At 39.4% G+C, this 21,439-nt stretch overlaps 1 protein-coding gene across 3 annotated transcripts in view; it reads left to right on the top strand.

The window, feature by feature from the left end:
* The window catches only part of TAB3 (TGF-beta activated kinase 1 and MAP3K7 binding protein 3), a 96,493-nt gene that overhangs the window by 27,970 nt on the left and 47,084 nt on the right, over positions 1 to 21,439 (top strand). Inside the window, exons 2-4 of one of the 3 annotated variants that reach the window (XM_021080830.1) lie at positions 11,566 to 11,638; positions 11,888 to 12,000; positions 13,095 to 13,191. The exons of 1 other annotated variant lie outside the window; for it this stretch is intronic. The gene's annotated coding sequence lies outside the window, so the exon portion shown is untranslated. The remainder of the gene's footprint in view (positions 1 to 11,565; positions 11,639 to 11,887; positions 12,001 to 13,094; positions 13,192 to 21,439) is intronic. One more of the 3 variants, XM_021080829.1, reaches the window with a different exon arrangement.

Genomic DNA, 21,439 nt, shown 5'->3' with positions numbered 1-21,439 from the left:
GAATACCTTCACTTTAATTCTTTTCATGATTGCCCTAGCACTCACAGCATGTATATGTCAGTTATCAAAGTTTAATGTTAATTGATAACTTTTATCTTCTTCCTGGTTGACGTAAGAAAACTGAAACACCATTGTTCCATTTACCCATCTCCTGACATACATGCTCTTGTCCTCTAGCTTAATATTCTGTATATATATTTTTTTTACAAAACGCTCTCCTTGTTTAATGTGTATCATTTAATGGGTTTGGAGATAAGTTTCTGTGCATATTTTAAACCCCACAAGACATATTTTATACAGTCAGTGTTTCACTAAGTTTTTCACATGTTAATTTAAACTTTAATGGTTCTTTTCATGCCTTTTTGCATTTGTGACCTTCCATTTTGCATCAGTTTTCTTGTATGATTTTAGTGGAGTTCTGCTGGATGTATATAAACTGCTTTTATTGGTTTGAGACTATATTTCTTTTTTTGTTTTTGTTTTTGGCTCTCTGGCTGCATATGGAGTTCCCTGGCCAGGAATCAGATCTGACACCACTGCTGCTGCAATGCCTGAGGCATCGTTAGAGCCTTTAACCCACTGTGCCTGGCCAGGGATTGAACCTGTGACCTGGTGCTGCTAGATGCATCTAATCCTATTGCTGCACATTGGGAACTCCTCATTCTTGGTGATTATTTTCTCTGCAGTGGAATACTATGTTGTTATTTCCGTTCCTTAGAGATTCCATTACACGTTTTTTAGCTTCTGTTTTTCTTGTTGAGAGTTAAGGTATCCATGTAACTGGTTGCTTCTTTGAAAGTTATCTTTTCCTTCCTCGGGATGCTTTTAAATTTTTCTTTGTTGGTTTTCAGCTAGAAACTCATTGAGATTCTTAATGTGGTTTGACATCTTTCATCATTTTTGGAATTTTTCAGCCATTTGAATATTGCTTCTAGCCCATATCATCTCTCCTTTCCTTCTGGCATTCTAAGAAGTGAGTTAGACCTTCTCACTGTCTCCTCATGTTTCTTATCCTCTCTTCGTTCTGAGCTTTTCCCCCGACCCGTCTCTAATTCACTGTCTCAGCTATGACCACTGTCTGTTAAACCCGTTCATTGAGTTGTTAATTTCAGTTTTTGTATTTTTCAGTAACGTAATTATTCTTTTTTTATTTTTATTTTTGCCTTTTTTTTGTCTTTTGAGAGCTGCACCTGTGGCATATGGAGGTTCCCAGGCTAGGGGTCGAATCGGAGCTGTAGCTGCCAGCCTGTGCTACAGCCGCAGCAATGTCAGATCCAAGCTGTGTCTGCAACCTACACCACAGCTCACAGCAATGCTGGATCCTTAACCCACTGAGGGAGGCCAGGGATCGAACCCACGTCCTCATGGATGCTAGGCAGGTTCGTTAACCACTGAGCCATGACAGTAACTCCTCTTTGTTTCTTTTTAAAAATCTGGTATATTAATTTTTATGGTTTCTAGTTCATTGCTGAGATTTTTAAGTTTGGTTTTCATCTTCTTGAATGTCGTATGTATGATTTAAAATCTATGTTTTGTAGTTCCAAACTTTGGAATCTGTATCAGTCTCTTTCTCTCTCTCTCTCTTTTTTTTTTTTTTTTTTTGGTCCTTTTAGGGCTGCACCTGCAGCATATGGAAGTTCTCAGGCTAGGGGTTGAATTGGAGCTGTAGCTGCAAGCCTATGCCACAGCCACAGCAACTCTAGATCCGAGCTGCATCTGTGACCCACACCATAGTTTACAGCAATGCCAGATCCTTAACCCACTGAGTGAGGCTGGGGATTGAACCTGCCTCCTCATGGATACGAGTTGGGTTTCTTATTGCTGAGCCATGACACAGGAACTCCATCTATGAGTATCTTTTAATTGTTTGTTTTTTTCTGTGGCTTTTGATCTTATTCTCTTGTCTCCCCATGTGCTTGGTTGTCTTTCATTGTGTACTGGGTGTTAGATTTGAAAAAATAACTTGAGAAATCATTTGAGACAAGGATGATATCTTCCAGGAAGGATTTTTGCAGGGGTGTGGCAGGGAGTGGCATCTACTTGAGGGAATCTAGGATTACTTAGTCTAATCTCAGCTTTTTTGTGTGTGCCAACCGGATGATTCAAGGCCACATTGCATTCAGTGTTTGGACTGTTTAATTTCCAGTTCACCCATATTTCTAAGGTGTAGCCCTTAGGTTCCTAACCTGAGGGTTGGAAGGAGGATTTTCATTTTGTCCTTCACGGTCTGTCTGTCAAATACAATTTAACTTCTAGTTTTTTCTGGATTGCTGGGGTCATCTCTCTGAATTCCACTCTTTTAATGGATCTGAAAGCACTATCCTGTTGGTTCTTTGATTCTTTAAGAAAGCCATTTCTTGTATTTTGCCCAACTCTATTATTTGTCTTTAGTGGGAAAGTTTGTTCATGTTGCCTAATGTGGCATAATCAGGAGAGTGCTTCCTATTGGTTCTTTATGGCAGAATATGATTTTTTCATGTTTTCTAGGACTTCAGACTCAGCCCCTGGTTTTCTTTAAGTTTTGTTTTATATAGCTGTACTCACCTGGATAATTTTGTACATTTTAATTAAAAGGTTATATAGTGTATATGTGTAATTATAAATAAATTGTTATCTGAATACTCAGCAGGATTTTATTCTCTTCAGCCTTGGGCAGCTTCTAGCCTTGATAATGGACAGATATATTGTGTTTAAGTTTCAGCTAAAAATAGTCTCTGGAATGACTCTTAGAACATGAAATCCCTCTTAACTGCTATTGAAATTGGAGTGTACAATGTGAACTGATTGAATTTTTTTGCCTACATCCTCAGCAGGCAGTAATTCCCAGGCCAGGGATCGAACCCTCGCCATAGCACTAAGCAGAGCCACAGTAGTGACAGAGCTGGATCCTTAACCCACTGAGCCACCAGGAAACTCCTCAACTAAGTTTTTTTCCTTCCTCTCGTAGAAAGGAATGCTTTCCTAGTTATACTGTTAACATCATGACTTTGTCTTACTGTACCTATTTGTAGATATAATATATATCTGTCCTTGTGAAATAGAAAAAAAGGAGTTAGTTCTGCTGAGATTCCTTTTTGCTGCCATATGAAAGCTCTTAGACAACCTCTTGAATGAATATGGTGCTTTACAGGTTACATTTTCCTTCTTTACAAATTAATTCCTTGTGAAGTGTGCTAAGCAAAAGATTTGGAAATAGGACTTAATAGAGGTCAGGTAACTTGTCTGTGGCCCCACACCTGGTGAGTGGCTTAAGTTGTCTATGACTATTACAGTGTTTTATTTCAGTTGTTGTGGCCAGTTTAAGCTTGTCTGTAGACACTCATTGACCTTCCAATTTTGTCATTTTGTGCTTTGTTCTTCCTGTATACCATATAATATAATCACCTCATGGCTCATCCTAAAGCTTGAGAAAATTGGGAGATTACTCCTTCATATCCCATTCTCACTGCCCCTCACCACACCCCCTTTCTGGAATATGGTCACACCAGCTCTGGAATTTGCCACCTCTTCCCTGTTGGAAAGCTTGATTTGTCACTAATCCTTTCTCACCCTACATGTGCAGTCAGTCCCTTTCCCTCTCTTTAGATATACCTCAGTTTTTCTTTTTCTTTTTTTGGCTGCACCTTTGGGGCGTGTAGAAGTTCTCAAGCCAGGGATCGAACTTATGCCACAGCAGGGATCCAAGCCACTGCAGTGACAGTGCAGGGTCCTTAACCTGCTATGCCATAAGGGAACTCCTAGACATGCTTCAGTTTTTCTAATTCTAAAAAAGATGTCTCTTTCTAATACACTGTCCATCTTTTTGTCACTCTTAGGGTTCAACTCACACTCTCTAGCTTCTTTTCTCAAGTATCTTTTTTAATTCTGTTGTTCTTGCTTTTCTCATCACTCTAAATAAGATCCTAGCCAAAATCTTGTTTGCTCAGATCTTGGTCTTAGGGAGAGGAAAAGGGTCTGTTCCCAGCAGTAGAGTCGTGTTCCCTTTATGTCTGGTGGTGCCTTTGCTTCTGAATGGTGCTCACATCTCATTTTCAACATCTTTGTAATGAAAACCGTGAACAGTTATCTTACATTAGGACTGTGAATCTCAAAAGCCCCTTGTTTACTTACCTGGTATTCAGTTACTGCATGTTTAAAGGTATGCAGATGCTGCCTCCTCAAATTTGCTAATACTCCATTTTCTCTTGATAATTTTTAAAAAAAATTCCCTATCCATTCTTTTCTTGGAAGTTCATTCATTAGTTTTATCCCCCATCTCACTCACAAATCTGTCATGCTTTAAAATATTGATAAAATCGTGAGTGGTACCAGTATCTTTTGCATTTCCTCTTTCAGATCTTTGCATTTTTCTCCTTCTTTACCATTAAAATCCTGCATCTTTTCTTTTGTCTACTTTGATTATTTTTCTTCAGTAAACTTAATTTACTTGAATCCATCTCTTCTCTGAACTCTTTGTTATCAGGGTATATGTTATTTTTCAGCAGCTCGAGAGTAAGCTTTGAGATAGGGTATGGGAAATTAAAAAAAAAAAAAACAGGGAGTTCCCGTTGTGGCGCAGTGGTTAACGAATCCGACTAGGAGCCATGAGGTTGCGGGTTCGGTCCCTGCCCTTGCTCAGTGGGTTAACGATCCGGCGTTGCCGTGAGCTGTGGTGTAGGTTGCAGACGCGGCTCGGATCCCGCGTTGCTGTGGCTCTGGCGTAGGCCGGTGGCTACAGCTCCGATTCAACCCCTAGCCTGGGAACCTCCATATGCCTCGGGAGCGGCCCAAGAAATAGCAACAACAACAACAACAAAAGACAAAAAAAAAAAAAAAAAAAAACAGGACATGGGCTTTATCCTTTTGTTTTATTACTTATTTCAGGGCCTTGCATATAAGATTTCATTAAATATTTAAGTTATATTTAATATTATAATTTGTTAGAAATTATGCTGATAATTACTAAGTAATGTAGTTATTGAATCATAATAGTAATAGTAATTGATGTTTAAATATAATGATTTTGACTCTTTAAGGATTTTATTCCTGGACTGCTTTAAGAACTCTTTGAGTAGTTTCATATATTCAGCTTCTTTTTCTGTGGTCTCTGAACAAAAGAATGAAAACAATTAGTTTTTTTTGCTTTTTAGGGCTGCACCCATGGCATATAGAAGTTCCCAGGCTAGGGGTCGAATAAGAGCTGTAACTGCCAGCCTATGCTACAGCCAGAACAACTCAGGATCCAAGCCATGTCTGCAACCTATCCCACAGCTCATGGCAACATTGGATCCCGGACCCACTGAGCGAGACCAGGGATCTAGCCGGCATCCTCATGGATTCTAGTTGGATTCATTTCTGCTGTGCCACAGCGGGAAATCCGAAAATTATTAGCTTTTAAGTATTATTTTGAAAATGTTGATTTTTCCTCCTTAAAAGACTCTTTAGTGACTCCTAGTTGATTGTGTCCTTTCCTATTCTTTTCATTTTTGTCCACACCCACAGCATATATAAGTTCCTGGACTGGGGATTGAATCTGAGCCACAGCAGTGACCTGTGCCACAGCTGCATCAACACTGGGCAGGGTATTAAACCAGCACCACCACGGAGACAAGCTGGATCATTAATCCACTGTGCCACAGTGGGAACTCCCATGATTGTTTTTACTTATTTATTTTTATTTTTTTGCTTTTTAGGGCCGCATCTGTGGCATATAGAAGTTCCAAGGCTAGGGGTCCAATCAGAGCTACAGCTGCTGGCCTACACCACAGCCACAGCAACTCAGGACCTGAGCCACATCTGCGACCTACACCACAGCTCATGGCAACGCCTGATCCTTAACCCACTGAGCGAGGCCAGGGATAGAACCCAAGACCTCATCATTCCTAGTCAAATTCGTTTCTCCTGCGCCACGACGGGAACTCCTGATTGTTTTTATTTTTAACTTTTTATTTGTGAACAATGTATACAAATAAAAGGTTCAGTGAAGCTTTATGCCACCATCATCAATATTTCACCATACTTATTTCATCTTCTCCATACCTATTTTTTTTGCAGAGAATTTACAGCATATCCAAGACATTATTTCATCCCTAAATGACATGTATGTAAAACCACACATATTTTTACATAACTGCAATGTAGTGTCATATACAACACACCTGATAATGATTGCCCAGTTGCATATGTAATACTTAGTCCATGTTCAAATTTCCTTGGTTGTCTAAAAACATTTTTTTGTCTGTTTGATTCATGAGAGGATTCAGGTGGTGGCAGCCCCATCCCTTCATGAAACCCCACTTTTCACCCAATGCTTTTAGCATTTATTGATTTCCATTGCATGGGTTAGTTATTAAAAGTTGCAAAATTATGAGTGTTTTAATTTAGTCACTTCTGCTATTATTATCTGACACTTCTCTCTGGAAGAACTTTTTCCTCATTTACTAAGGCCACTTGGTTAAACTGAAATATCTAGTCAGTTCTTGATTTTAATATCCTCTACAGGGGAACAGAAGACTCTACTTCTTCTTTTTTTTTTTTAAGTTAAGACTCTTTATATTATTTCACTAAGGCTTATGATAAAGTACATATCTTCCTTCTTGAGAAACTTAAACTTATACCTGAATGGTAGATTAGCGATTTTGTGGGTTGGGCTCTGGAGAGGGCCTCCCAGTCCTGAATGAACAGTTACAATTCTCTTGAGTGTGTACAGAGGAGTGTGGTGGGACAAAGAAAGGAAACATATATCCCCTTTAATGTTGGGCCTTGTACTGAGGGTGTGGTGCTCACTTGGGATGTAGAAATTTTTTGTTTTTAATCACTTTACAATTTTTAATTTAATCATCTATTTCTTGGCCATACATGCAGCATATGAAAGTTCCTGGGCCAGGGAGTGAATCCAAGCTGCAGAAGTGACTGGAGGCACTGCAGTTGGATCCTTAACTCACTGTGCCACAGCAGGAACTCACCTCAGTTTGTTTTGGAAATTTTAAACATTCTTCTACTTTACCAGAGAATAAGTCAGACTCAGTATAGAGTCATTTAAATTTAAAGACCTAAATAAATTTAAAGACCTGTGGTACTTAAAGTGTCCCAGCACTGTTTTGTAATCAAACTCATTAAATTTAATGTCTAATATATCATGGAAAGCCGCAGGGACCCCTGATGCTTTGCCAGAGATGCATCTAAAGTTCCTGTTAACTTTCCCTGAAGCCACAAACCTCAGAAAATCTTTGGCCATCATCTCTGCTGTTGCCAGCTCTGCCTTAGGCACTAGAGGTGACTGATTGCGAAGGGGAATAGGGTGATTCAGGCAGTCGGGTGAACTTTTTGTTATTAGTGATTGAATCTAAACTTCATTTATTGACATTTCAGATAGTAAGGTGTACAAATGACTGCTTTCTTTTTTTGGTCATCTTTTATTTGTACACTGTATCTCTTGCTCTTACGGTCTTCCTTAAACCTTTCACAGTTTCAATCTTTTTTTTTTTAATTTTATTTTCCCACTGTACAGCAAGGGGGTCAGGTTATCCTTAGATGTATACATTGCAATTACAGTTTTTTTCCCCCACCCTTTCTTCTGTTGCGACATGAGTATCTAGACATAGTTCTCAATGCTATTCAGCAGGATCTCCTTGTAAATCTATTCTAGGTTGTGTCTGATAAGCCCAAGCTCCCGATCCCTCCCACTCCCTCCCCCTCCCATCAGGCAACCACAAGTCTCTTCTCCAAGTCCATGATTTTCTTTTCTGAGGAGATGTTCATTTGTGCTGGATATTAGATTCCAGTTAGAAGTGATATAATATGGTATTTGTCTTTGTCATTCTGGCTCATTTCACTCAGTATGAGATTCTCTAGTTCCATCCATGCTGCTGCAAATGGCATTATGTCATCCTTTTTTATGGCTTAGTAGTATTCCATTGTGTATATATACCACATCTTCCGAATCCAATCATCTGTTGATGACATTTGGATTGTTTCCACGTCCTGGCTATTGTGAATAGTGCTGCAATGAACATGCGGGTGCATGTGTCTTTTTTAAGTAGAGTTTTGTCCGGATAGATGCCCAAGAGTGGGATTGCAGGGTCATATGGAAGTTCTGTGTATAGATTTCTAAGGTATCTCCAAACTGTTCTCCATAGTGGTTGTACCAGTTGACATTCCCACCAGCAGTGCAGGAGGGTTCCCTTTTCTCCACAGCCCCTCCAGCACTTCTTATTTGTGGATTTATTAATGATGGCCATTCTGACTGGTGTGAGGTGGACATTCATGATCAAGACCCTCGCCAAAGTGGGTATAGAGGGAACATTCCTGAATATAATCAAAGCCATTTATGATAAACCCACAGCAAATATAATACTCAATGGGAAAAACTGAAAGCCTTCTCACTCAAATCTGGAACAAGACAGGGATGCCCACTCTCACCACTGCTCTTCAACATAGTTTTGGAAGTCCTAGCCACAGCAATTAGACAAGCAAAAGAAATAAAAGGGATCCATATAGGAAGAGAAGAGATCAAACTGTTACTGTATGCAGATGACATGATACTATACCTAGAAAACCCTAAGGACTCAACCCCAAAACTCCTTGAACTGATTAATAAATTCACAGTTTCAATCTTACCTCTTTAGTCTTCCGTTTATTGAGGGCAGCATCTTCAGCCTTTTCTTTGTTTTTTGTTTTTTGTTTTTTGTTTTTTGTTTTTTTTTTTTGTCTATTTGCTATTCTTGGGCCGCTTCCGTGGCATATGGAGGTTCCCAGGCTAGGGGTCTAATCGGAGCTGTAGCCACCGGCCTATGCCAGAGCCACAGCAACGCTGGATCTGAGCCGCGTCTGCAACCTACACCACAGCTCACGGCAATGCTGGATCGTTAACCCACTGAGCAAGGGCAGGGACTGAACCCGCAACCTCATGGTTCCTAGTCGGATTCGTTAACCACTGTGCCACGACGGGAACTCCTCTTTGTTTTTTTTTTACCTTGAATTGTTGTTGCATGTCAAACTGGTCAAGGCGTTTTAGTTGAAGTTTCACCATTTGAAACATTGGAGGTAAGGACTGTTAATCTCTGTATCTGTGTGTCCTATTTTTTTTGGCCACGCCCATGGCATGCAGAAGTTCCCAGGCCAAGGGTTGAACCCATGCCACAGAAGCGACCCAAGTCACCACTGCCATGACAATACTGGATCCTTAACCTGCCATAGGAGAACTCCAAATTAGTTCCTAAATAAGTCATAGCTTTTGCAAACTTTTTTTTTTTTTTTGGCTGGCCCACAGCTTAGGGCCACACTAGATCCTTAACCCACTGAGAGAGCCCCGGGATAGAACCCGCATCCTCACAGAGACAACATTGGGTTCTTAACCTGCTGAACTGCAAATGGGAACTCCTCAGTTCAGTTTTTTGAATCAATATTTAACATACTATGTGTGAGGCACTCTGATATTTTCTCTCTTTTTTTTTTCTTTTTTGTTCTTTCTCTAGGGCCTCACCCACGGCATTTGGAGGTTCCCAGGCTAGGGATCTAATCAGAGCTGTAGCTGCCGGCCTACACCACAGCCACAGCAACGCCAGATCCGAGCTGCATCTGTGACCTACACCATAGCTCATGGCAACACTGTATCCTTAACCCACTGAGAAAGGCCAGGGATCGAACCCACAACCTCATGGTTCCTAGTAGGATTCGTTAACCACTGGGCCACAACAGGAACTCCTGATATTTTCTCTTATGTTTCTTTTTTTTTAAATGCTTGTCATCACCCAGTAAATTTATTAAACGGTTTACTAATAGGTCACACCTCACCATTTGTAAAACACTCTTCCAAGTAATCTCTAAGTAATAAAATGTCAAGATGATCTGCCTCTGGCATGTATGTTACCAATAGATTGCCTATCTGTCTTTTTAGATAATGACGTTTAAGAATTGACCCAGGAGTTCCCGTCGTGGCTCAGTGGTTAACGAATCCAACTAGGAACCATGAGGTTGCGGGTTCAGTCCCTGCCCTTGCTCAGTGGGTTAAGGATCCAGCGTTGCTGTGAGCTGTGGTGTAGGTTGCAGACGTGGCTCGGATCCCGTGTTGCTGTGGCTCTGGCGTAGGCTGGCGGCTACAGCTCCGATTGGACCCCTAGCCTGGGAACCTCCATATGCCGCAGGAGTGGCCCAAGAAATGGCAAAAAAAAAAAAAAAAAAAAAGAAGAATTGACCCAGTAAAGACCCTGGAACACTTCAGCCAGAGCAAATTAGATGCCCAGTTATTTGAAAGTCCTATATTTTGTCATTTATACTAAGTATTTAGTGTGCAAAGACACTGTAGCTCATAGAACAGGTTTGGTGTTCTTTCCCAAAGTGTAAATTTTATAAAGCCTAGAGGAAAACAAAAAGTTGATAAACATTAGTTGAGGTGCTAAAAGTGGTAACAAACACACCAATGACTTTTATAGGCATTTAGGAAGGGGAGAAAAATGTTCTGATTCAAGTTGATGGGGAAAAGATTAATGTGGGATGGATTTTGTATTGTCATATCAGAGATTGTTAAAAGCTATATCACATGGTTCAAAATAGCATTAATGTAGGTGTTCATACTTGAAGTTCATTTTAAGGGTACTGTTTAAGTGGGAAATTAAAAAATAAAAATTATGGTTAAGAACTAAAAATATTTTAAATAGGATATATTATTTTAGCTCTACTGTGGTTTTAAAAAGAGATTGAGTCTGTAGATTAATTAGTAACTTGTATGTCTGAAGGCTCTGACAGAAGCCAGTTTTTGCCCTAAAATGATAAGGTTAACATTGAAGTACTAGGTTTACCAAGAATGAGGATAGTTTCTAAATGATGGAGAGATAGAATGCTCATCTGTCAAAATAAGCCAGTAAGGCCACAATTCTATATATAGATTGCTCTTCATGGAATAGAAATGGGTTATACAGTAGTATTTTTTTTTTTGTCTTTTTAAGTTTTTTTAAGGGCTGCACCCACAGCACATGAAGGTTCCCAGCCGAGGGGTTGAATTGGAGCTGCTGGCCTACACCACAGCCACAGCAATGTCAGATGCATTGCGACCTACACCACAGCTCACGGCAATGCCAGATCCTTAACCCACTGACCGAGGCCAGAGATCAAACCTGCAGCCTCATGATTCCTAGTTGGATTCTTTTCCGATGTGCCATGATGGGAACTTATACAGTACATTTTTTTTAAAGCTATGTACTATTTTGGCTATGCAGTTGAAAATTTTATATATGCTTGGTAGGCCTGGGCTTAATCCTTTCTTCTCTAGATAGAAGGGGGACTCAGGATGATAAGTCACAACCAGATGTGCTTTAGAAGCCTTAAGAAAACAGGCAGTGGACTGTTTGTCTTTCTGAACTGCTACTCTTTTCTGTGGGATAATTTAATTACTGTAGAAGATATTTGTGACCTAAAGGAAAAGAAAAATGTGATGATACTTGGGAAAGAACCAGTTGTCCTAAAAGTGTGGTCTAGCATCCTGTCTGCTGTTACTTTGAGACATCAGAAGTCTATGAGTTTTTGTCATTTTTCCATGTTGAGTTTGGAAGTTTATTAAGGGATAACTTAATCTCTTCATTTTGTCAGATTTCCAGTCTACTGAAAAGAATGTACTTTCAGAGCTGGAGATGTGAATAAAGAGTCCAGTGCCAGTTTTGAGGTAATTTAAAACATTTTAAGAAAAGAGATGTAATTTTTTAATGGTTTTAATTTTTTTTAAAAAATTGAGATGATAATACAGATAGTTCCCTTCTACCTTGCACCCAGTTTCCTTTATTATTAACAGCTTACATTAGCATGGTACATTTGCTGCAATTAATGAGCCAATATTAAAACATTGTTATTAACTAAAATGTATACTTTATTCAGATTTCCTTAGTTTTTACCTAATGTATTTTTTCTCTTATAGGATCTCACCAGGATACCATATTATACTTACCGTCATGTCTCCTTAGCTCCTCTTGGCTTTGATTGGCTTGCCTTGTTTTGATGACCTTGTCAGTTTCGAGGAGAACTGATCAGGTATTTTGTAGAATGTCCCTCACTTGGAATTTATCTGATGTTTTTCTCATGGTTAGACTAGTTTTATGGGGTTTTGGGAGGAGGACCATAGAGTGCCATTCTCATTACATTATATCAAGGGTACATACTATCATCATGATTTTTTTTTTCTTTTTACGGCCATACCTGCGGCATTGGAAGTTCCTGGGCTAGGGATCAAATTGGAGCTGCAGCTGTGGGCCTATGTCACAGCTACAACAGCAACACCAGATCCGAGCCAAACCTTCACTGAAGCTTGTGGCAGTGCTGGATCCTTAATCCACTGAGTGAGGCCATGGATCAAACCTGCATCCTCACAGAAATGTCAGGTCCTTAACCCACTGAGCCACAATAGGAACTCTGTGATTTATCACTGTTAATGATGACTCTGGTCACCTGGCTAAGAACATGTTTGTCAAGTTTCTCCCCTGTAAAGTCATTCTTTTTTTGTAAAAACTCCATTCTGTGCTGTGTTGTTTGAAAATAAGTCACTAAGTATAGTCCACACTTAAGGAGTGGGAAGTTGTGCTTCATCTCTTTGAGGGTGTTCTACATAAATTATTGGAAATTCTACATGGGAGATTGTCTCTTCTCCCCCATTTATTTAATTATTTCATCATTTCTTTGTGGGCTTATCGATATTTATTTTATATTGTTTTTTATATTTGTTTTATATTTTGGGTCATAATCCAGTACTACCTTATTTATTTTGTTGCTCAATTTTTTTTTTTTCCTTTTTGCCTTCTCTAGGGCCGCTCCTGTGGCATATGGAGGTTCCCAGGCTAGTGGTCTAATCGGAGCTGTAGCCACCGGCCTATGCCAGAGCCACAGCAAGGCGAGATCCAAGCCACATCTGCAACCTACATCACAGCTCATGGCAATGCTGGGTCCTTAACCCACTGAGCAAGGCCAGGGATCAAACCCGCAACCTCATGGTTCCTAGTCGGATTCGTTTACTACTGAGCCACGACGGGAACTCCTGCTCAGATTTTTTGTTTTGGCCATTGGGAGCTCTTTTGGTTGGCTCCTATGTCATTTTGATATACTCTCATCTTTTTTTTATTTTTATTTTTTAGCATTTTCTTACTTTGTGGTATACAAGGTACAACATACTCCAGGCTCATTCTATATATCCCCTGTTCCAGTTCTAGAATCAGCAATTTCTGCCCAAAGGTCAGATTTCTTTTTTCTTATTTTTTTTGTTTGAGTGTACCTGTGGCATTCAGAAGTTCAAGGGCCAGGGATTGAACCCGAGCCACAGAAATGACAGTGCTGAATCCCTAACCTCTAGGCTACCAGGGAACTCCCAGATTTCTTTTATTAGAGAATGGTATTGGAAATCAAGATCTGGGTGCTAGGCATGAATGTTGCTGCTAGAGTTTCAGCTTTTCTAGTCCTCTTAGCTGAAATTCTGTGTATATATGCATATCTTGTATATTTATGCATATCTGTAAGTATTCCTATGCATCCATTTCTGTATATCTGTCTATCAATATTAGGGTAAACATGAGTTCATATTGATGTCTCTAACTCTAATCTGTCACCACATAGGTCATTCTAGCCTTCTCCCCTGGATAGTCTGTGACCTCCCACTTCAACAGTGAGAAACCTGGTTCCCACCATTCACCATCCATTTACTTAATTGTTCAGTCCCAGTGTACATGCATAGTTGTATGAGTTTCATTAACCTGAATCTCCCATGAGTAATAATATCAGAATTTTTTTTTTTTGTCCTTTGTCTCTTTAGGGTGGCACCTACAGCATATGGAGGTTCCCAGGCTAGGGGTTGAATCAGAGCTGCAGCAGCTGGCCTGCACCACAGCCACAGCAACTCAGGATCCTTAACCCACTGAGCAAGTCCAGGGATTGAACCTCATGGATACTAGGCAGATTCGTTTCCACTGAGCCATCATGGGAATGCCCAGTAATATCAGAATTGTTAACCTGTACCCCATGGGAAGCAGGTTTATCAACTAGAGTACAATGCTTATGTACAGTTCTTTTTGCCTGTACTCTTACAGACTCCACTCATTTCCAAAGTTATTTAGATAAGCAGCTTTCCCCCTTATCTCATTCAGTGATACTGTTCCCTACATTTGTAATACAGTTAGATTCTCTCATATTGTTCTCATTCCTTCCTGGGATCCCCTGACCTTCTAAAAGATTTTTTAAAATTTGTATACTTTAAGGTTTGCTCTTTGTGTTATAAAGTTCTATGGGTTTTGACAAATGTATAATGTCATGAATCTACCATTATAGTATTACACAGCATAATTTCACTGCCCTAAAAATCTCCTTTACTTTACCACTGAACCCCGCCTTCCTCCACACAAACCTCTAGCAACCACTGATCTTTTAACTGTCTCTATAGTTTTTCCTGTGACAGGATGTTCTTGAGACATTAAAAATTTTGTTATTGAAATGTAGTTGATTTACAATGTTGTGTCAATTTCTGCTACACAGCAAAGTGACTCAGTAATACATACATACATGTATAGTTTATCCATTCTAAATGCGATAGTTTGCATCTACTAACCCCAAACTTCCAGTCCATCCCATTCCCTCTCCCTCCCCCTTGGCAACCACAAGTCTGTTCTCTGTGATTGAGTCTGTTTCTGTTTTTTACATAGGTTCCTTTGTGCCATTTTTTTTGTCTTTTTAGGGCCACACCCACGGCATATGGAGGTTCCCAGGCTAGGGGTTGAATTGGAGCTGTAGCTGCCAGCCTACACCACAACCTTGGCAACATGGGATTTGAGTCGTGTCTGTGACCTACACAATAGCTCATGGCAACACTGGATCCTTAACCCACTGAGCAAGGCCAGGGATCGAACCTGCACCCTCATGGATGCTAGTCAGATTCGTTTCCACTGAGCCACGACGGGAACTCCTGTGCCATATTTTAGATTCCACGTATAAGTGACATCATATGGTATTTATCCTTCTCTTTCTGACTTACTACTTCACTTAGTATGATAATCTCTAGTTGCATGCATGTTGCTGTGAATGGCATTTTTTGTTCTCTTTTGCGGCTGGGTAATACTCCATTGTGTATATACACCACATCTTCCAAATCCATTCATCTGTCCATGGACTTTTAGGTTGTTTCCATGTCTTGGCTATTGTGAATAGTGCTGCTGTGACCATAGGGATATATGTATCTTTATGAATTATAGTTTTGTCTAGATATATGCCCATGAATGGGATTGCTGGATCATACAGTAGTTCTATTTTTAGGTTTCTGAGGAACTTCCATACTGTTTTCCATAGTCGTTGTGCTAACTTAAATTCCCAACAGTGTAGGAGGTTCCCTTTTCTCTACACCCTCTCCAGCATTTATTATTTGTAGACTTTTTAATGATGGTCATTCTGACCCATCTGAGGTGATACCTCACTATAGTTTTTATTTGAATTTCCCTAATAATTAGTGATGTTGAACATTTTTAAAGTCACTTTTTTTTTTTTTTAAAGGGCTGCACCTGTGGCATATGGAGGTTCCCAGGCTAGGGGTTGAATCAGAGCTGCAGCTGCTGGCCTACACCACACACACAGCAACACCAGATCTGAGCCATGTCTGCGACCTACAGCTCATAGCAATATTGGATCCTTAATCCACTGAGCAAGGCCAGGGGTCGAACCCACAACCTCATGGTTCCTCGTCGGATTCATTAACCACTGAGCCACGACGGGAACTCCATGACGGGACTTTTTAAAGGAAACCTTTGAATTCTCTAACCTAGATAACATTTTTTTCCCAACTGTCAGCTCATTCTTAATTGAACAAAATATTTCTAATAAGAATCAAAGCTTCCCCATTTCTTTTTTCAGGTACCACTTAATAAGGTCACTAAGCTTTGTTTATATTTTAATATCCTACCTCTGTGTTACCAACCTCAGAATTGGGAGGAGATCCCAAGTACCTTTATTTTTATTTTTGTCGGGAGGTCAGTAGGGGAAGGCAGAAAGTGACAAATGTTATGTCCTGTATAGGGGACAGCTGGTAAATGGATACTCCCTTATGGGGAGAGTGTATTAAACTTAAATTTAATCTGAACTTGCTTTTATTTGTTTCTGGGGGATTATAGTTAACGTTAAAATGCCTTTGGTGACTTAATATGAGTATTTTGGTGTGTAGCCTATCTCTTTGGTAATAGAATATGAGATGGCTACAGTGACTATGTGACTATTTCAAAATGGTTTCCACTGTAAGGAAAATCCTGTAGAACAATAGTTTTAGAAATTATTTTGAATGCTCATTTGGGGAAATAATAATTATCATACTCCTATATCTCACTTATTTTTATTCGGTAGCATCCCTACACATATGCACAAAAAATTCTGAAGTTAGAATTCTTACTCCTACAGTAAAATATCACTTGTTATGCTTCAGTATCAGTCACTTCTTGTTGCTGCTTACCTTGAAGAATTCACAGTCTGATACAGAAACTCTTCTGTTTTAAAGGCATATTTTGTTTTATAATGTCTTTAAGAGTTATGATATCAAAATCTTACCATGTAGCTTACAGTACAGGAGAGTAATGGTTTAAAGCATACACTTCAAGTTTGTATCCTGGTGTTGCTGCTTGTTAACTTTGTGACCACAGGCAAATTATTTACCCTCTCGGAGCCTTACATTTCCTCCACTTGTAAAATGTGGATGATAGTATTACCTCTCCCATGGGATGATAATGGGGTAAATGAGATAATCCCCATTAGCACAGAGCCTGGTACACAGATTTGGCTCAATAAATATGATCAAAAATCAAAACCTTGACTGAGAACCTCCAAAGCAACAAGAAAATGGATGAAAGTTCAAAGGTTTATGCTATTATACATGTTTCTGTTAAATAGTTATTACTTGGACAAGACTAATCAGAAAAAATGAATGGTTCTTTTATTTTTTAAGTTGTCTCAAGACAAGGCTAGCTTTTCTTCAAACTGGGAAATACTTACTTCATCAAACTTAATATGCTAGCTGTGCTTGTCAGCCTGAGATACTGTTGCTTCTCCTGGGGCCACTTGGGGGTGCTGCTGAGATTTTACAGGAGGAACCAGCATGCTAAACACTTTTTCACACATGGGAACAGGCTTGTGTGATGAATTATTGTACCCCAAATTACCACATCAGTAGCATACAGTTGAGACATACTAGACTAGACTATTACGTACAGTACTATCTTTTTTTAATTTTTTTTATTACTCAAATGAATTTATCACATCTGTAGTTGTATAATGATCATAACAATCTGATTTCACAGGATTTCCATCCCACAGTCCAAGCACATCCCCCCACCCCCCAAACTGTACTATCTTCAAACCTCTCTGTTGAACGCAGTTCAGGTATCACAGGCCCAGCAAGTATACCAGTGAATGAAGCAAGGCCAGGTGTCACTATTTGGAACACCAGAGGGAGTGTGAGGACTAGGCAATCTGGAAGGCATGTGTCCTTTCTAAACGGGTGAGTGATGCTTCAGCTTCAGCTGGTTGTTGACTACTGTTGCTAGATCTTCTAATTTGTCAGAGAAAAGCTGGATACTCAGATTTTTATGTAAAATTCTCCTATTTTAAAGTGTGGCTCAGCTTTTTTTTTTTTTTTTTTTTTGCTTTTTTAAAATCTTTTTGGCTCAACTTACAAAAATTTTTATTATAGTTGATTTACACTGTTGTGTCAATTTTTTTTTTTTTTGCACTTTAGGGCCACACCCATGGTATATGGAGGTTCTCGGCCTGGGGGACGAATTGGAGCTGCAGCTGCCAGCCTACGCCACAGCCACAGCAGTGCGGGGTCTGAGCTGCGTCTGCCACCTACACCATAGTCCAAGGCAGTGCTGGATACCCGACCCACAGGGATCGAACCCATATGCTCATGGATACTTGTTGGATTTGTTTCCACTGTGCCACAACAGGAACTCCTGTCAATTTCTGCTGCACAGCAAAGTGACCCAGTTATACATATATATATATATATATATACACACACACATACATTCTTTTTCTCACATTATCCTTCATCATGTTCCATCACAAGTGATTAGATATAGTTCCCTTTGTTATGCAGCAGGATCTCATTGCTTATCAACTTTTTTTTAATATGCCAAAGCCAAACTGAGTGGATTGGTGGGCTGGTTTTGGCCCATAGACCATTGATTTATAACCTGTGATGTAATTATTTTAGGAGGTGAGCTAAAATTTTGGCAGAGGTTAACAGTCAGGGCCATAAGAGCCCTGTGTATTTGCTGAGCTCAGGAAAGACTCTAGAAACAAAGCACTAGGTGTTGAGGTCATTGTTGCATCAGAGCAGAGCTCTAGGTAAGCTTCCTTTCTGGTTGGGAAGAGGAATTATTTTGAGAAGAATCCCAGTGCTGGTATTTTGAGGAACAGATCTCACTGTGCCTTGTGGTGCCGACACTCCTGAATTAGGAGGGTAGCTGCACCACTAGAGATAGCCTCAGAGTGACTCCACTGCTAAGCATACCGTCCCAGCCCCCAGTTTCCATACTGCCTTCAGAAATTAGGAGTCCCACAAAGCTAACAGGCAACAAAAGGCTCAGCCTTACAAATTCTCCTGGTTTATGTGGCTTCAGAAATGTGTGGCAATTGTAGGGTATATGCCTTCAGTATTTCTTCCTTCTTGATCTAGGGTTACTGCCCACACAGTCCACAATCTACAGCTGTGGCCATTTGTGCTTTAGTAGTGTTTCATGGGGGTTCCAGGAGTTTGGTCACTTCCTAGCTTAGCCAGTGCAGTTCAGATATTACTTGAGTCCTTTGCCTGTTTTAAGGTGTCAAATCATAACTCATCACTTAAATATTATATAAAAAGTGGCAGCCAGTTATAATATTGTTCAGAAACAAAGTCTGTATGTATTTTGCATAATCGTTGAATGCATTAATATATATGGACAAAATAGATTGTTTTGATTTATTCAAACATTCCCGTTCAAATCTGTGCGATCCTATATGACAGTGTTTCATTTTATTTGTATTCTATGGGATTAAATACAAAAATACAGTGTACTACTTTACTGTAAAACTTTTTTTTTGAAGAAGCAGATTCATCTTATTGACTGGAGTATTTTCTGTTTATAAACAGTCTTTCTTAGCCTCCCAGTAAGCAGAAAAAGGAATTTTTTTTTTTCTTGGCTGCATCCACAGCACATGGAATTTCCTGGGCCAAGGATAGAACCTGTACCACAGCAGTGGCAATGCTAGATCCTTAACCCACTGAGCCACAAGAGAACGCCAGAAATTGCTTTTTAAAAAGTATTTTAGTATTTTATTTTTTAATTTTAATTTTTTCTATTTATAGTTGGTGTACAATGTGCCACCTTCTGCTGTATAGCAAAGTGACTCAGTTATACATATATATACATTCTTTTATTTTTATATTATTTTCCATCATGGTCTATCCCAGGGGATTGGACATAGTTTCCTGTGCTGTAATACATTAGGACCTTATTGTCTATCCGTTCTAAATATAATACTTTGCATCTACTATCCATTTTTTTCATATTCTTTTCCCATATAGGTTATGATAAAATATTGGGTAGAGTTTCCTATACTATACAGCAGGTCCCCATTGACCATCCATTCTATATACAGTAGTGTGCATATGCCAATCCCAACCCCCCAATCCATCCCTCCCCACCATCTGTCCACTTTTGGTAACCATAAGTTTGCTAAAGTATAGTTGATTTACAATGTTCCTTTAATTTCTGCTGTACAGCATAGTGACCCAGTCATATATACACATAGATTCTTTTTCTCATGTTGTCTTCCATTATGGTCTGTCCCAAAAGATTGGATATAGTTCCCCATGCTATACAGTAGGACTGCATTGCTTATCCATTCTAAATGTAAGAGTTTGCATCCACTAACCCTAAACTCCCAGTCCATCCCGTTCCCTCCCCATTCTCTTCCCCCTTGGCAACCACGAATTCATTCTCCATGTCTGGATGAGCCTGTTTTCTAGATAGGTTCATTTGTGCCATATTTTAGATTCTACATGTAAGTGATACCATATAGTATTTGTCCTTCTCTTTCTGACTTATTTCACTTAGTATGATAAGCTCTAGTTGCATCTATGTTGCTGTGAATAGATATTTAAAAATTTTATACTCATCAGAAGATTAAGTTTAAGAGTGTTTTATATCATGAAGTACTTAATGATTATTCATGTCAGTTGGTGCTTATGTGACTGAATGTTTATATGGGGCAGAGTGCTCATCACTTTTAAGACTGCTGACATAATCCCTTGAGAAGAATATGTTTTTATCAGTTTAGATTCCTACTTGCTGTGAAGAGTAGGTCTACTATTAATCTTTTCAGGTGGTAGCCATATTTGTGTGTGTGTAAGTGTTTGGCTTTCATTTTAAAGCTGTTTTTTTTTCTTTCTTTTTTTATTTTTATTTCTTTATATATATATTTTTTCTACTGCACAGCATGGTGACCCAGTTACACATACATGTATACATTCTTTTTTCTCACATTACGTGTTCCATCATAAGTGACTAGAGAGAATTCCCAATGCTACATAGCAGGATCCCATTGCTAATCCATCCCGAAGGCAACATTCTGCATCTCTTTACCCCAAGCTCCCAGTCCCTCCCACTCCCTCCCGCTCCCCCTTGGCAACCACAAGTCTATTCTCCATGTCCATGATTTTCTTTTCTGTGGAAAGGTTCCTTTGTGCCATATATTAGATTCCAGATATAAGTGATAGTGTATGGCATTTGTCTTTCTCTTTCTGAACTTACTTCACTCAGAATGAGAGTCTCTAGTTCCATCCATGTTGCTACAAATGGCATGATTTTGTTCTTTTTGATGGCTGAGTAGTATTCCATTGTGTACCTGCATGTTCATTACAGCACTATTCACAGTAGCCAAGATGTGGAATCAACCCAAATGTCCACTGATAGATGACTGGATCAGGAAATGTGGTATATAAAGCTGCTTTTTAGTGTTTTTCCGAAGGCAAGTATTTGTAACCATTGAAAAAAAAAAAAGCCAGCTTTTTTCTTTGAGCTCTATTTCTTGTATGTCCTAAAAAAGCTTATTTGTACAAGGATTCTTTCCTCCCCTCTCAGCCCTTCAACTCCCACACACCTGTAACCACCTGTTTGGATGATAAACTGATGAGGGGTGGAAAGAAGTGAAAGAAGGGTGCTCATCATCACTCTGCTGGGAATGTCCTGGATACCTACCAATGGCAGAGTGGAAAGGAAAGGCTTTGCAGGCTTGGATTTGAGTCAGGATTCTGCCATATGCACATCCTATGAGTTTATTTTCTTATTTGTAAGATGGAGATGATTACAGCTACTTTTCAGGGCATAGTTGTTCAGTAATGGTAGCTGATAATAATAATAATAGTGATAAAGTTAATAGTAATTTTTCTCTCAGTAGCAGGAGGTTCTAAAAGCTG

This window comes from Sus scrofa, chromosome X (genome assembly GCF_000003025.6).
Source record: "Sus scrofa isolate TJ Tabasco breed Duroc chromosome X, Sscrofa11.1, whole genome shotgun sequence".
Taxonomy (NCBI): domain Eukaryota; kingdom Metazoa; phylum Chordata; class Mammalia; order Artiodactyla; family Suidae; genus Sus; species Sus scrofa.
The sequence above is the reverse complement of the archived record's forward strand: the minus strand, read 5'-3'. Positions and strand labels throughout refer to the sequence as shown.